Below are 12,506 nucleotides of genomic sequence, written 5' to 3'. Positions count from 1 at the left end.
GGCCGCAGAAGAACCAGTGCCCAAAGCGAAGCTTTCAAGAGCTCAGCTGCTTTGAGGAACAAGTTCCTGCGCAGGTTAATCAAGGTAAGCAAGGAAGAAGCATGGTGTTAGTGTTATCTGATCTGCAAGATACATCGGCAGTCTTTGCCCCTCCAGTTAAGATAAGTGTAGGGTTAGCTGAGTCACTGGATCCCAACACAGCTTCTTGAAAACCAGTCTGGATAAGCAAATTCCAGTTTGGCATAGCTAAACGAAACCAGAATGACTCTCTTACTGATTTAATCGGTATATTCATTAATTTGTTAATTTCCCCAAGTAAGTATTTTTAACAACCAGGCATGCCTATGCATGAGCTCGGCTGTAGGAGCAGGGACAACCAAAATTGCTCAACGTCCAACTGCTGACAATTGCATCCCTGCTTGTGTAAGATGACCACAATGGACTGAGCGGGAAGCCAAACAGCTCCTTTGCTTCCTGCTTGACAACTCACCTCTTGCAAAGGCTGCTTGACTGGGGCAGCTTAGCTCATGCAAAACTTCCTCGAAAAAGGAAAAGGTGCAGCACCATCTTACCTATGTTCACTCAGAGGTAAATCCCATGGTGTTTGTTCAGTGGGGAAGACCCCCCACTGAAGTGCAAACCTCCGGCTGTGATCCACTTTTGCGGAGAGGTGAATTATGCCATGCTTTTTCGAAAAAGATAAGCTTTGCATGAGATGAGCTGCTGCTCCAAGCCCCTCCCTACTGGCTATGCAAGAGGGGAGCTGCACAGTGGAGCCTTGTCCTCAGTCACCCTCTTTCTGGGGGTGGGAGGAGGGAAGGGCGGCAGCCTGGAGCGCGTTGGCCCTGTCAGATGGGCAGGGCCGGCGATGGGGCAGGGGAGGGTCCGGCCAGGCCAGAAGCACCCCCACCCTCCCTCGCTCTGACGACGCTCCGCAGAGGTGGAAGGAGATTCCGGGATGCTGCATGAGCAGCGGGTGAATAACCACATGCGAGGCCTGAGTCAGAGAGCCGTGCGGGCGGTGCTCTGCCCCACGGGTGTGGCTCCGCGGCGACGCTCTGGCGGTGTCATGCGCGCCCCCCCAGGGGCACACTCAGGGCCCAGGCATTCCCACGCTGGGGCACGGCCGGCCCAGCCGCCTGTCCCACTTGGATCCGCACCAACACGCCAGCGGAGCCCGCCCAGCCCCGGGAGCTGGGAACCGCGTGCGCACACCGCACCGACACAGCCTGCGAGCCGGCCGTGAGCGCCTGCGCGCGCGCATGTGAGCGCCGTGAGCGCGCGCGCGCGTGTGTGTGTGTGAGCGCCGTGCGCGCGCGTGTGTGAGCGGCGCGCGCGCTTTCCCTCCCCGACGGCCAGCAGGGCTGGAGAGGGACGCGCCAAGCAGGAGCGTGGCCGGCAGCAGAGACCTCTCCCGCTTCGCCTCCGTCGTGGTTCGGATTGGAAGCTGGTCGGGGCAGAGGCTTACACGGACATCTGTGTGAAACTGGAGGGGCTTACTCCTGAGCAAGCAGAACATGGGGCACTTCTCAGAGAGTGGGCTTTCGCACCTGCTTGTCAGTGGCGCGTTGGCGTGGTGGTGGGCCAGTCGTGGCCACCCAGATCTTCTGCCTGACAAGTCCCATCAGCCTTGGCCAGCATAGCCAATGCTGAGGGATGATGGGAGTTGTAGGCCCTCCCTGATCTCACCAGTTTTGGTGGGTCTTCCTTAAGTGGACCTTTTTATCTTTTAGATTTCAGAGTTTGCTGTCTCGGTTGGGCTCCTGGTGGGCACTCGCCTGCCCGGCCCGTCAGGACAATTGCCCTGCTCCCCAGCACACTTCGGGATCTGACTTGGGCCGCATCCTGCTCCCTTGTCCCTCTTCCTCTGCGCCTCCACCTCCTCTTCTCTCTCCTCGGGATAAAGGCCGTCATTATCCCAATTTCCCAGGATTACACAGACCGCTGGGCAAGGAGGAAGGGCTGCCGCAGAGCAGCATCAGCCCCAGGGCCAAGAATAGAACAGGATTCCTTTAACCACTAGGCAACACTTCCGGAGTGCCTGGCTATTGACGGGGTGGGGCATCCTCTCATTATCTGGATGATGCTCGCAAACAGGGGCAGAGCCAGGAATGGGACGGGAAAGGATTGGACTCTCGTGCAGCTCGGACTGGGCAGGTCTACGCAGAAGCAAGCTCCCACTGACTTCCTCCAGGGCCAAACATGTGTAAGACTGCACCCTAAAGGCACTGAAGGCAGGGAAAGAAGGCCCACGGGGTTTCCCTAGCAGGATGACCACCCGCTCCTTCCTCCCTCCGCTGCGAGAGTCCATGAAGTCTAGTGCAGATGCACCAACGACCTGAGTCAATTCCTAACTAAGAGTCCACTCAGAACCATGAGGACTGGCACCTTACCCATAGGTTTCTAAAAAAAGTGGGGGGAGGAAGGATGGCATTGCTCCAAACCACAATATTCAGACTCCAGTTTGGCTGGTAGAATCCTGGATCCAAGTATCAGATTCAGGCCAGCTGCTCAGGTACAGCCTTGTACCTCTGACTTGCAAGAGGGGAACCAAAACAAGAGGCAAACTCACCGAGAGCAAGGAGGGGCTGCAAATTGGACCCTCCCCCCTGACCCTCTCAACCGAATCCTGCCCCATGCAGGAAACCCAGCACTCCTGAGAGCCTGGAACGACGGAGGTCCCACCACTTCCCGCCCCGGTCCGAGCCCGTGGCTTTGGCTCCTGTCCCACTGAGGCAGCGGAACACGCTCTCCCTCGGCCATGCTCAGCCCAGCTGACTTTGGCAACCGGGTCACTATTTTTGGAAAGGTGAGGATCGCCTTCGGTCAGAGGCTGGCTCTGGGGGCTGCGCTCAGCTCAGACCCCCAGCCGCTAGTCACGAAGCCTTCGCGGAGCCACGCCAGCGCTTCCAAACGGGGAAATGCCACGCTGGAGCACGGAAGCCCTGCTAGCGCCAGGGGAAGGGGAAGGGGGACGAGGCCGGAAGAAGCGGAACCGCGGATTGGGATCTCAGCCTGACGGTGGCCCAAACAGCTAACCCCTTCCATCTGCCCCAGGCCAGACGCAGGACAATCCGGGGTCACCGGGCCCCTGGGCTGGCAAGCAGGCCAAGCTCGCCTCTTGCCTGCCCCCCAAGGAGTGCTTGCCAGGGCAGGCCAGGGGGCCTCTGTCTGACTGTCTGGGGCAACCAGTCCCACCCCGCCCGATCCACCGGGGCCTTGGCGCTGTCTGCTCCCCCTTCGCGGCTCCTCCTTTTCCTTCCCAGCCGGCAGCTTGGCTGAGCTATTCCGATCACACGCTTGGCCGAGGAAGCTGGGCCCATCTGTTCCGCCAGCCGCTCTGTGCCACGCGGGCAGCCTCTTCCCAGCGGCGCTGGCCCTGCCGCTCTGCCGGGCTCGTGCGGCGTAACTTTGCAGAGCATGGGCTGCCAGCCCGAGGCCTTGAAGCAAGCACTGGGGCCAGCTCAGGATAAGACGCGGCTTTGGAAAACCTTGGAAAAGCAAAGAGATACACCTTGCAAAACATGAGCCACTACCCCAGAATAACTGTGGTGTTGTGAGAAAATCCCCCACTGAGCATACATCTGCAGCTCTCTCCTGCTTTTCCCAAAACGGCATTAAAAAAAATTAAGCTACTGTTAATATTAAACCTGCTCCTTTTATTACATCCTCAGTGACATTTTAATGTTTGCCTCCCTTTTAACTTTCTAACTATTCTTCGTCTACCGATGTATGATCACTGTTGTTGTTGTTAGTCTCGAAGTTGGGTCCGACCCATCGCGACCCCATGGACAGCATTCCTCCAGGCCTTCCTGTCCTCCACCGTCCCCCAGAGTCCACCCAAGCCCTCACCCACCGCCCCAGTGCCCCATCCAGCCACCTCATCCTCTGCCGTCCCCTCCTTTTGCCCTCCATCGTCCCCAGCATCAGGCTCTTCTCCAGGGAGTCCTTCCCTCTCATTAGGTGGCCAAAGTATTTGAGCTTCATCTTCAGGATCTGGCCTTCTAAACAGCAGTCAGGGTTGATCTCCTCTAGGACTGACGGTTTGATCGCCTTGCGGTCCAAGGGACTCGCAGGGTCTCCTCCCGCACCACAGTTCAAAGGCCTCGATTCTTCCACGCTCAGCCTTTGTTATGATCTGACTCGGCCATACATTGTTGTTGTTCGTTGCAAAGTTGTGCCCGACCCATCGCGACCCCATGGACAGCATTCCTCCAGGCCTTCCTGCCCTCCACCATCCCCTGGAGTCCACCCAAGCTCACGCCGACTGCTTCAGTGACCCCATCCAGCCACCTCATCCTCTGCCGCCCCCTCCTTCTTTTGCCTTCAATCCTTCCCAGCATCAGGCTCTTCTCCAGGGAGTCCTTCCTTCTCTTTAGGTGGCCAAAGGGTTTGAGCTTCATCTTCAGGATCTGGCCTTCTAAAGAGCAATCAGGGTTGATCTCCTCCAGGACTGACCGGTTTGATCGCCTTGCCTCGCAGAAGTCTCCTCCAGCACCACCGTTCAAAGGCCTCAGTTCATCACTGTTACATTTTTAAAAACCACAGTTTGATTTTATTAATTTTAAAAGCGAACATGGGGTAGAACCATCGGTGATCCCAACATGAAGGAGCCACGAATCAGTCCTTCGGAACCTCATTGGCCTGCCTGAGACCAGTGGCCTATTACCTTCAATTTGTGTGCTTCTAGGAAGTCAGTTGGCAGCTGCCTCTGAGTCAACAGCTTTGTTTTCTTGTCCCTGTTGTTCCTCTAGAGACAGACAAGGAATCACGTGTAATAGTTCAAGAACTCAATTGTCTTTCAGTCACGAACCTTATTTACCAAGGTGGAGGACATGTGTGAAGGTGAGTCAATAAGGTACTTGAGAGAGTATCTAAGAAGGAAAAAACAAATTGGCTTCCCTCTTCTAATAAAGAGAATTAAAGGGATCTCAGATTAGTTCCTGAAACTTTTTTCTTCAGGGAGATTTAACCTCTTCTACAAAATGAGATCACGTATTTAGCTGGGACTGGAAGTGCCCCTCTTTCTTATAAATGTGGGCAAAGAGCAAGAAGGGGGCAAAATACTGTTCTTTGCAAGGGGAACTTCAAAGATTCTGCCTGGTCTTCTCCAGATGTTGTTCTAACTGCCTGCTTCTTTTCCCTGGACCATTCTCACAATGATATAGAAACATAGAAACAGAGCGAGTCAGAAGGGGTCTCCCGGGCCATCTAGTCTGACCCTGGCTCCCACCCTCTCGCTCGGAGAAACATAGAAGCAGAGCGAGTCAGAAGGGGCCTCCCGGGCCATCTAGTCTGACCCCAGCTCCCGCCCTTTCTGCTCAGAGAAGCATAGAAACAGAGCGAGTCAGAAGGGACCTCCCGGGCCATCTAGTCTGACCCCAGCTCCCACCCTCTCCACTCAGAGAAACATAGAAGCAGAGCGAGTCAGAAGGGGCCTCCCGGGCCATCTAGTCTGACTCCAGCTCCCACCCTCTCTGCTCGGAGAAACATAGAAACAGAGCGAGTCAGAAGGGGCCTCCCGGGCCATCTAGTCTGACCCCGGCTCCAGCCCTTTCTGCTCAGAGAAGCATAGAAGCAGAGCGAGTCAGAAGGTCCCTCCCGGGCCATCTAGTCTGACCCCAGCTCCCACCCTCTCCGCTCGGAGAAACATAGAAGCAGAGCGAGTCAGAAGGGGCCTCCTGGGTCATCTAGTATGACCCCAGCTCCAGCCAGCTCCTCTCACGACATGCCTGCCATGTGCATGTCCAGCCTATCTTTGAACACCCGCACCGATGGGGCCTCAACCACCTCCCGTGGAAGCCCATTCCACACCCTCGGGATCCTGACTGTCAGGAAGTGCTTCCTGGCATCCAAATTGAACCTTGGTTCCTTTAGCTTGGCTCTGTTGGAGCTCGTCCTGCCTTCCTCTGCAGGGGAGAACAGGTCTCTCCCCACCTCCGTGTGACACCCCCTCACACACCTGTATGTCGCCAACAGATCCCCTCGGAGTCTCCTCTTCTCCAGGCTGAAGAGGCCCAGTTCCCTCAGTGTCGCCTCATACGGCATCCCCTGCAAACCAGCCACCAACCTTGTGGCCCTACGCTGCACTGACTCCAACCTGGCTATATCCTTCCTGTAATGAGGGGCCCAAAACTGAGCACAATACTCCAGTTACAGGCGCACCAGAGTCGTATAGAGTGGTAGTAATACCTCTCTCGAATTGACCTTTTTATGCGTTTCCCCAGCTTTCGTGCAGAATTGCCCCTCCCTATTTAAAGGCTGAGATGCACCTTCTGAGCTCCTGAAGCTGAGAGCTGTAATCAGGAGAAAGGAGACGTCTCGGATCTGCCACATTTTGCTGGAGCGATTTCAGCTGTGGTGGCGGGGTTCTGAGCCCAGGATGCCCATCCACGGAGAGGCTGGCACTCCGTGGCCATTCACACAGTCGGGTTCTACCAGTGCTGGGCTCTGCTTGGCCAGGACCATTTGCCATGTTGGGCAGCCGGGCGTCGTGATCTCAGGGTCACCTGTCCCATTCCTTGGAACCGGAGAGCCCAGAACTGAGTCTGCGAGGAGAGGCGTTCTGTGGAGGGGATGCCAGCGCAGAGAGACTCGGGCCGTTGCGGATGGCCCTGCGGGGGGTGGGCCCTTGGTCAGTGCCCCATCTCCCTGACCCCACATGCCACGCCGACTGGAGACAGCGAGAACTGGCGCACAGATTATGGCATCTACCACTACTCCCTTTCTCCCCTGTGAAATGAAGTTATGTCCACAATTCCACCCTGTTCCCCATCTTTCTGATTCTTCCCACGTTCGTCCGGAACCTCTTGGATCCATCCAGGCCTGTTGGCTGCCTGTTTTTGAAAGCAGACCACTGCTTGCATCTTCAGGCTTCCTTTGGGCTTTCCTCCTAGATCAAAACCCTTTCACACGTGCGTGGACACACAGGGAACCAGCCCGAGCAAGGGCGCCGTGCGCAATTCTGCCGAGTTCCATCACGAGCGTGCAAGACGGCGTGTGGAAAAGCTGCAAGGCCTCTCTCTCTGGGGACACATCTATACTTCTGGGGATTCACATGGGGGCCCCACAGAGCGCGTGTGTGAATGGGGCTCACAAGGAAAGATGCTGGTCTTCCCAGATAGAATGACCTGATGCAGAAAGCTTCTACTTGCTTCTTATGACTAATCCGCCCCCACTCTCCCAAGTTGAGCTAGACAACAGCTTCCTTCACGGGGGCTGCGAAGGATGGGAACTGGAGTCCACTGGGACCAGGTTTTGGGGAGCTTGTCATCTCTGCAAACGGAGCTGCAGAATCTCTGGAAGCAGGAACCAGACAGGCGTGAAGGTTTGGCTTGCCCCAGGAAGGAATGAACTTTGTTTCTTCCCACCCACGTCTGTGCAGCACCCGCTCAGAATTGTCAGTGTGACCTGCCGAGCAATCATCAACCTCCCGCTCCCTGCCTTGTCTTGGAATGCGCTGCCCACACAGATTGGGGTGGTGATAGATGGTCATCCGCGCTGACGGAGGAAGCTGGTTGCATGCATTCACGGAGGGTAATCGGGCCAGAACCGGCTGGTCCTGAGGCACGGCAGAAAGCTCCATGCACCAGAGCAGTTGGAGAGGGTGAGATGATACGCACTGTGCTGGATCCGACCACAGAGCCCCCCCAGCCCAACATGCAGGACACACAGACGTCTGCCAGGTGGGCACGGCAACCCCACACAAGTGCACAAACGCGCCCCCCAACTTGTGTTTCCAGCCACTGGTGTAATTAAGCGCACCATCTCTGATCCTGGAGTGGATCAGTAGCCGTGGGTAGCAATCCCTTCCATCAGTGTGACAAATGCCAGTAGGAAGCTGTCCAAATTGGGGGGCAGTGAGCTCGAGTTTTTCTAGTTCCACGCCCTTTTTCTGTCCTGGATCTCTCTCCAGCCATGTCTGAAGGATGACTTTGATGGGATCTGGTATTATAAAAGGGGGAAATGTCTCCTTGATTCACACAATGCATAATTTTGTACACCTTTCGCTTGCCACCCACTCACTCGCTTTATTCTGAGCTACACAATCCCAGAAATGGCAGCCCTTCGTCACCGCTGAGGTGCCCGTGCCTTCGGATTGCTTCGGTTGCCCTTGTCTGTGCTCTTTCCACTTTTCAAAACTGTGAGCAGAATTGTTCCCGCTGCGGCACGTGTGTGCGAAGAGGGTGAATGGAGGGAAGGAATCAAGATGGAGTTGGTCTTGCTTCTCAGCCCTTGGGGAGCTCATGTGCCAGAGCAGAGCTGTCTGGAAAGGGAACACGAGGCGAACGATTGCGGTGAGGCGAAACGTCCTTCCCTCCTCTCTTGCAAACATGTTGTGCTGAGGGTTTGGGCACACTGCTGTTGTAACCGCAGCACACGCTTCAGGCAAGGTGGTGTGGCACTGAAATTGCCCACCTTCCTGCCCACCCCTCGTTCCTGCGGTAGGATCGGCTGTCCTGGCCCCAGGTGGCTCCTGGGGTTGGTTTCGTCTGGGGTCGTGTCCTTCCTTCCACTGAATAATTCAGCGGCAGTTGCAAAACCTGCAAGGAATTGCTTTCTCTCTCTCTCTCTGGCAGGCACCCGTGTGAGGCCAAAGCGTGGAATTGATATTGGGTACCCCCATCCGCTGGCAGGATCAACAGAGCTAAGCTCTCACATCACGCTAGTCCACATTGTTTCCTGTTTTGGCACTCTACTTGCATTCTGGCTGAAATAGGGACAACACTCCAAACCGTAAGCAAGTCCTATCTAGCTGAAGTCTCTAAAGCAGGGGTCCTCAAACTTTTTCAACAGAGGGCCAGTTGAAAGGCGGTGGCGACAGGTGCAGGCACGGGGGCGGCGCAGTGAGGTTCACATAATTAAAAATAGATTTAAAAAGTTATATTTTTGTTACCTTCAATCCTTTCTTCATCTTTGTCTTCATCTCCCTTTCTCTTCCACCCACCTCTCTTCTGTTTCCCGCTCCGTATTCCCGCTCTGTATATGCGTGCGAAGGGGGGGGGGGGGGAGCCGGCGCAGGTGCAGTTGAGCTGTTGCAATTTGGCGCGTGCGCCGGCGCTCTCTCTGCTCAGTTTTATAGAATGCCTGCACCAGCCCAGGGCTTTTGGCCTCGCCCATCCAAAACCTCTAAGGTGGGCCGGATAAATGGGCATGGCGGCCTGAATCTGGCCAGTGGGCCGTAGTTTGAGGACCCATGCTCTAACGTTTGGCCTGCAAGCATGAGGCTTGTTGAGCAAATGATTATGGCTTTTTCCATCTCATGTGTTCTTCAGTTGCTCTGCTTTTCGGAGATTGGCTATGAGGGACCGGCCAAAAAGCAATTTAGTCCGATACTCAAATCAGTCCGATACTGATCCGATATTCAAATCAGTCCAATACTAGTCCAATACTCAAATCAGTCTGATACTGGCTTGTTGGCGTCTTGGTCAGTGGCCTGGACTGTCTCAGCCAGACCTTCCCTGACTTTGGGGGTGGGAAGTTTGTGTTGGGGGCGCTCTCACAAAATGGCTGCCACAGTGGGCACAGCACGGTACACAGGCCCCCTTTCCCAGCAAGGCTAAAGTAAGTTTGTCCAAGAAAAAGCACAAGAGAGAAGTTTAGCCTGTGCAGGAAATGTTATTGTTGTAAACTGTTCAGAGAGAACCTCCAGCTAAGCAAATGGTAGATAAAAGCTTTTATAAAATAAACATAAACAAACAAACATTCCCTGGAAACCCTTCGCTTTAGCTGCAAGTGGAAGTTCAGAACTGGGATGCTTGGCATAGAAAGTCACACTGGAGATACGAGATGCGTCATTGTAGCCTTCAGTTGGTAGTATAGTAGAACTTAATGGTAAAAAAACCTGGATAAAACGAATAAAAAACAGGATAGGAAAAGGAGGCTCACTGGTGCTCAGAGAAGGGTTTGGGGGTGCAGCGGTGTCCAGCGCCTCCACACTGGAGACCCCCAGAGTTGGTTTGGGGGGTAGTTTGGGGACCGCTCAACTCAAAGGCTAGTATGAGACATGCAGCTTGGTTTCCATCTGGAATTATGCACCCCCCTCCATCCATTTCGGAACGGAAAGCCGAGCCGAGAAACCAGGATGATGGTTTGCAGAGACGCACAAAGATCCTTGCACCCCCACAGAGACATTCCTGAGGCAGGTAGTGGCTTCTCTCCCCCTCCAGTCATATCGAACAATAAAGCCCATGACAGGCTCAGGAGGAGGGAGCCAGAGGTGAAAATGAGTGGAGGCGGAAGGTTCCTGGGAAAATGGCATGTTTTGCAATTGCCCTCCGTCTCCTGCTCCTTCCCTGCACGGTCCTGCCCACGAGCTTCTCCCCAGAGCGAAGGACGATGCCTTGCCTCTGTCGCCGAACAGTGAGAAGAGCCTGCTGGAACCAGACAGAAATTCCCACCTGGGAGAACGAGTGAGAAAGCAGAGGCTTTTAGGTACGCCTGTGCGACGGCCCTTGGCACACGGCCCTCCCCCACCGACCGAAAACAGTCCCCACGAAAGCACCTCCTGCGTCAGCTCCAGAAGTTAGTTTGGGCATGACTCCCTCGTGCTGAATGCCCGCACTGGGGGGGAGGGGGGCACAGCGAGCGCATGAACCGGCCGTGCAAAGTGGCCGACCTGCCGAAAGTGGCCCCCGGACTCACACTCTGCCTGCAGCAGCAAAGCAAGCCTTCCAGAGCGCATCCAGAGGGCCAGCTTTGGGAGCTGCGGGCCTGCGGGCTCGCTTTTGCGTCGGGCTGTCTTGTCCCCGTGCGATCTTGGCCACGAGGCGGCCAGGCAGGCCGAGGGAGCATCTTGGGTCACTGGCTCCCAGTAGCAACTCTCAGACACCCCCTCCCACACCCCCCTTGTGCAGCAAAGCACGGAAGCCCCCTTTTCCTGCCATCCCTTCCAGGAGTTGTCGCAGCCCTCTCAGCATGGAAGCCTCCCGCACACCCACACGTGAGCGGCTGACGTCCAGGTGGGGGGAGCCTTGATCTCGCGGCACCCCCGGGTGCGTGTCCCGCACAGGTCCCTTTGTCCACGGATGCCGCCCCCACGGCCCATCTGCGGAGCACAGAGGACAGGAACAATGCACGTGGCGGATGGACATCCTGTGGGGGGGGGAGGATGCACTGGGGCGGAAAGGAGCCCCCACTTGGGCGGATCCCTGGAGGAAACGCAGGCCGGAGTGGCTGCTCCAGAGTCAACATGGGCAGTGGGGGGACACGCCACGCCAGCTGCCCGGAGGACCATCCCTTGCTTTCATGCTCCGGGGACGCTCCGTCCGGCCCGGTCACGCCTGCAGCCTGCCTTGGCCAGCGCTCGGTTCACGCAGGGGCCAACAGCTGCCCCAGCAGTCTCCCGGGGCCCCCAGCCACTGGTGCAGGGGTGCCCTGCTGCAGCGCTGGAGCAAGCGTGGAGACGGTAGGGCTGGTGGCCACGGGCCTGGTCACGAGTCTGGAGGAAGAGTGGATGCAGTGCAGAACATGGGGTGCTGCCCATTCGGTGTTGGAGCCGTGTAAGATCTCGGTTGGAGGCCCTTCTCTGGGAGCCCTCCTTGGAGGAGATCAGGAGGGTGGCTACCCAGAGAAGGGCTTTCTCTGCCGTGGCGCCCTGGTTATGGAAGACGCTCCCCAGAGAGGTATGCCTGGTGCTGACACTTTATTCTTTTGGCGCCAGGCCAAAACCTTTTTATTTTCCCAATATTTAGAAACATGGAGACAGCGAGTCAGAAGGGGCCTCCCGGGCCATTTAGGCTCCAGCCGGCTCTGCTCACGACATGCCCACCACGTGCATGTCTAGCCTGTCCTTGAACACTCTCACCGATGGGGCCTCAACCACCTCCTGTGGAAGCCCATTCCATATCTTTGGGGTCCTAACCATCAGGAAGTGCTTCCTGGCATCCAAATGGAACCTTGGTCCCCTGAGCTTTGCTCCACTGGAACACGTCCTGCCTTCCTCTGCAGGGAACAGGTCTCTGCCCACCTCCGTGGGACACCCCCTCAGGTACCTGTACATTGCCAACAGCTCCCCTCGGAGTCTCCTCTTCTCCAGGCTGAAGAGACCCAGTTCCCTCAGTCTCGCCTCATACGGCATCCCCTGCAAACCGGCCACCAACCTTGTGGCCCTTCGCTGCACTGACTCTAACCTGGCTAGAGGTTTGACTGTTATTTTAATATGGGTTTTATTGTCAGAAATTGATTAGGATGCTGTGTTTTATTTTATTTTTTGTCTTCCCATCCCAAGGCTTCTGTAAGCGACGGTCTAAAAAAGTTCTACATAAAATAAATGAATAAGCGCCTGCCCCAATGCTGCCAACACGGGCTGGCAGCAAGGGATCCACAGATGTGCAGCCTTTCATTTCCTACTGCCACCTGGAGATCCAACCGGGGCGCCTTCTGCAGGTGGGGTGCAGCAAAGGTGCTTCGATTCAGAAGCCCTAACCCTGATCTTCGAGGCATGGCAGTGCCTCAGGCAGCGAAGGAAATGCCCTTTGCACTGGCTCCACAGTGCTCTCGTCTCC

This window comes from Varanus komodoensis, unplaced genomic scaffold (assembly GCF_004798865.1).
Source record: "Varanus komodoensis strain SLA01 unplaced genomic scaffold, ASM479886v1 scaffold80, whole genome shotgun sequence".
In the NCBI taxonomy this organism is placed as follows: Eukaryota; Metazoa; Chordata; class Lepidosauria; order Squamata; family Varanidae; genus Varanus; species Varanus komodoensis.
The sequence above is the reverse complement of the archived record's forward strand: the minus strand, read 5'-3'. Positions refer to the sequence as shown.